The 4863-nt window shown below is 40.1% G+C and overlaps 1 pseudogene; it reads left to right on the forward strand.

Moving 5' to 3' along the window:
* The first annotated feature begins 3710 nt into the window (after positions 1–3710).
* On the forward strand, positions 3711–3824 carry LOC114226001 (U2 spliceosomal RNA; annotated as a pseudogene).
* Positions 3825–4863: the final 1039 nt, after the last annotated feature.

The following is a 4863-nucleotide window of genomic DNA, read 5'->3' on the forward strand; positions in this document are numbered from 1 at the left end:
TAATTTGTAAAAAATGACAGCTCTATCCCTAAGTAGCTTGGGCAAGTTATCCATGTTTCTGAGCTCGGTTTCCCCATCTGTCAAATGGGGCGATAAGGTGTGTCTCACAGGTGTGAGGCAACTGAATGGTATATGCAGAGCACTGGGCATGTATCTGGCCATGCTATAAGAATGCTATAGAAAGAATGCTATAAGTAGACATGGAGGCAAAATGTAGGTGTTGGGGTCTGGTGAAAATTTCGGTTGTTGATGAGTGTTGAAATGGGTTGAAATGCTGAGCAAGGCAGTTTGCTTATTCTACGTATGGCTTACTTGTGACGCTGTGCCTTCGCTGCCCACAGGTCCTTAAGATCCCCTCATAGACGCTCAGAGTAGAGACCATCATGTCACGGAGCAACGTTTCAGTGGGAAGGTCTGGGGCTGGACAGGTAGTGCCTGGTTTAAGTGACACTCCCCAGGCAGTTTGCAAACATTTCTTTCTCAGAAGCTTTCAATAAGTGAGGAGCTTGTAGTGCTGGGTGTTCTTCAGGTAGCACAGGGGTACTGGCCTTGAGTGCATTTGGCTAACTTCTCAGTTGTTTCTCTGACTGTCCCTTTACTCCTGTTGTCAGCCTTTCCTTTATTCCCATTCGGCACAGGCATGCCCGTGAATAGTCACCCTTGTGACCACCATAAGCTCCCACCAGTCATTACTGCTTGCCCTCAGCTCTTCATTTTTCACAGTCCCAGTGCCCTTGGCAGTGGCGTGGCTCAATGACACAATGTGATGAATGCAGACTGGGAGACAGGAGCCTCGGGGCCCATCCTTGACCACGTGAACTTGAACCAGGTCCCAAATCTCAGTTTCTGCCTTGATAAGATGCCTAACTACTCAAGGAGTTGTCATGGGAAATTGTATGAGAAATTGCATCAAGAATGGCTTTGTAAACTGTCAAGTGCTATATAAACCTTGGGGGTGGTTGTAATATGATGCCACTGTCCCCTTATTCTAGTTCTTCCTGCCACCAGAGCCACACGAAGTTTAGTCTCCTCTAGATTCCCTGACTTGAGTGGAATCAGGGTGGTAGCAGGTTGGGGTAGAGTGGGGTGGGGCGGTGTGCTGGCAATGGCTATGCACACAAACCAAAGACTAGAATCATAGACCCCTGGGAGCTGTATTAGGATCACAGAGGTCATCTATTTAAATATATGTCTGTGGAGAAAACAGGTATAGGTCCCAGAGCCCCAGGGAAGAGAAAACGAGGTTTTCCACTGGCACCCTTAGCTAGGTATCAGAGATGCTTGTGTTTTGTAGTTTATAGTGGAGGGAATCGAGACTAAAAGACTTGCAGATGACTTGAAGGACAAAGGGTTCTGGAAAGAACTGGGATATTTTTGGTTTCTAGTAAATAAAAAGAAAAACAAGTACTGATTCCAAGGAAAGGTGAAAAAATATATTTCTGTTTTTTAAAGGGGTCTGTCTGATGATATTTGATTATTTAAGGAAAGCAAGGAATTAGGATTTTCCAAGCAGGGATGCAAATAAAAAGTCAAACAGTCATGGATAGACTAACTGAACTGAATTTTAGTGATTTGTTTTTTGCTTACTGATCATTTATTCAGTCAGGTTTTTTTTTGGTTTACTGAATTTTGCTGATTCATTTACTAGTTGTTTTAGTTGGTTAAACTGTCAAATTACCATGTCCAGAAATCTAGTATAAAACTTATGAATGGATAAACAAAATGTGATATGTCCACAGAATGGAATATTATTCAGCCACGAAAAGGAATAAACTGTTGATACATGAATGAACCTTGAACACATTACGCAAAGTGAAAGAAGCGAGATACAAAAGGCCACATACTGTATGGTTCTATTTACAGGAAATGCTCAGAATAGTCAAATCTACAGAAACACAAAGGATATTAGTGATTCCTAGGGGCCTGGGGGAGAAGGGAATGGGGAACAATTGCTAATGGATATTGTTTTTTGGGGGCGATATGCAAATGTCCTGGAATTAGGGTGATGGTTGAACAATCTGTGAATATACTAAAAATCCCTAAATTCACCACTTTCGGAGGGTGAAGTTTATGATATGTGAATTATATCTCAACAACAAAGAAATCTAGTATAATGGGTTTTTTTTTTTTAAAGATTTTATTTATTTATTTGCCAGAGAGAGACAGCGAGAGCAGGAACACAAGCAGCGGGAGTGGGAGAGGGAGAAGCAGGCTTCCCGCGGAGGAGGACCCTGGGATCATGACCTGAGCTGAAGGCAGACACTTAACTGCTGAGCCACCCAGGCACGCCCCTCTAGTATAATGTTTTTTAAAAGAATCCTATCATATCAAACATTTTTAGATGTTAGGAATAGAATTTTCTTCTCTATCCTCTGTGCCATGGATGGTGAATAGTGATGGTGTACTTGAAAGGAACACTGATCTTGGCAAGTGGTGTGATCCTGGGCAAGTCACTGCACTTCCCTTAGCCTCAGCTGCCTGATAACTCTTCCTGTCCTACTTACATCACAGAGCAAATGCGGCATAGCAAGAATGGCATGCATTTAATGAGCTCTCATTATCTACCAGGTACCATTGCTGGTATTTTACACGTATTCATTCATTTTCCTTATGAAATATTATTCTTATTTTGATTTTACAGATGAAGAAAATGCAATAATTGTGGTAAAACTGCTATACAAATGAAAGACATGGATATGTTCTTTTATTTCACAAAACCATTTAAGAATAATGCTTTTCCCCCAGCTTATTACAGTGATGTGTCATTGGAGAAATCAGAAAATAGAAAAAGTTATAAGGAAGCAAATTAAAACCAACTCATAAACCTAAAGAAAACAGTTATATTTTTGTATTTTCCCTTCCAGTTTTTAAAAAAGTGTATATATGTATATGTACATATACATGTATGCGTACATATGTATATATAAATTGGTTCTACACTATAAATACAATATTATATTCTACTTTTAAAAATGATTTAAATACCTGGATATGGATGTACCCTCTTAGCGCTGTGGGCTCAGCCCAGTAGTTGGCTGGTTAATTGGAAAATTTGGTTTAAAGCAGGTGAGGCACTGTCATCACCGACAGCACAGCATTTCCCCTCCTGGTCTTAGCTAAAATGACCCTGATTTTGTTCAGGTGTGTGAAATCGATTTTTTCAGCCTGGGAGGATGGAATTGAGATGCTGAGACACCAACACTGAGATACCTATGATTGTTCTGAGCCAGTCATGATGATCCCGTTCTTTCAACGAAGAGTTTGGGGGTTAGCATGTGACCTAGTCCTGCCAATGAGACATAAAGGGAAGTCTGATAAGGGCTTTTGGAAAAGAGTTCCCTCCTGCTAAGGAGAGAGATGCATGAGATGAAACACCCCTTGCCCTCCATCTCCAACCCCAGCCCTCCCTTCCTGCTGGTGGTTACTGGAGCTGTGGCTGCCACCTTTGGAGCATGGGGGAAAGCCAAGACTATCTCAGATATGCCAACCCAGAGCCTTGATGTTTTCTAGCCACCGAATTAACCAACCCTGGAACCGTGAAGCTTTAGACTCCTACGTGAAATAATGAGCACGTAAGTAATTGCAGCCCCAAGTGAAATAACTAGTGGGGAATAGTAAAATAAATGATGTGGAATTATTTTTAAACATTTAAAAAAATACTTAAAGCATACATCTATGCATTTACTCATCATTTAAAAAATGTAGGCCAGATCGCTTCTCGGCCTTTTGGCTAAGATCAAGTGTAGTATCTGTTCTTATCAGTTTAAAAAATGTAGGCCAGGGTCTTTAATTATAATGGGGGATCTGTGCTATATTTATCACATAAACAAGATCAATAACACACTTCTAATTTCTACAGTTTTCTTTAAATTTTTTATTGTTATGTTAATCACCATACGTTACATCATTAGTTTTTGATGTAGTGTTCCATGATTCATTGTTTGTGCATAACGCCCAGTGCTCCACGCAGAACGTGCCCTCCCTAATACCCATCACCAGGCTAACCCATGCCCCCACCCCCCCTCCCCAATTTCTCCAGTTTTCTGTTTGTTTTGTTTTGAAGTAGATCACCAACTTAGAGACAATTACAAGAGGTCTGAGCACAGACCCCTGTTAAGCCCACAATTCTCAATGTGTGGTCTACGGGCTTCTAGAGATTTCCAAGCCTCAGGAGGATGTCTGCAAAGTCAAAATTATATTCATAATAATATTAAGATATTATTGCCTCTCCCACTATCATCTGCTCATGAGTATTATACAGTAGGGTTTTCCAGGGGCTACATGACTTGTGATACTGCAGTAGATTGAACACAGAAGCAATGTGAGAACTCAGCTGCCTTCCATTAATCTAAGCATTACAGAGTTACAACAATGTCAGTGTCACCACTCTAATTTTTTTCATTCTGGAAAATATATTTACTTGTCATAAAAATGTTATTTATGTTAACACATAATGGGTTTATTATTTTTAAAAATGAATTCAAAGTTAATAGTTTATAAATCTCTTAGTTTTAATTTCTAATATGGTAAATGTCAGTAGATATTTCCCACATAAACAGGTATTTCCCACATATTTCCCACTTAATCATTTTTAAGAAGGGACCCAAAATCTTGAGCATCCCTGTGCTAGACTTGATTGATTTTCCCCAATGCGTACTGTTGCCTAGTAACAGTATATTCTTTGTTTTCCTTCCTTCCCCCAACCTCCTTCCTCCCTTCCTGTCTTTTCTTTTCTTTCCTTTTCAGCAACTTGCTTTTAGCTAAATTTTGCAAAACATTCAACTTAATTTTCGTAGAAACAACTACCGTCTTTCTTTTAGCGTTCAGAATGACGATAGTAGGTTACTGAGTTCATAAATAGGC

The sequence above is a fragment of the Eumetopias jubatus genome, unplaced genomic scaffold (genome assembly GCF_037043125.1).
Source record: "Eumetopias jubatus isolate StellerSeaLion01/CBP00866 unplaced genomic scaffold, mEumJub1_p1.0 scaffold_3, whole genome shotgun sequence".
NCBI lineage: Eukaryota > Metazoa > Chordata > Mammalia > Carnivora > Otariidae > Eumetopias > Eumetopias jubatus.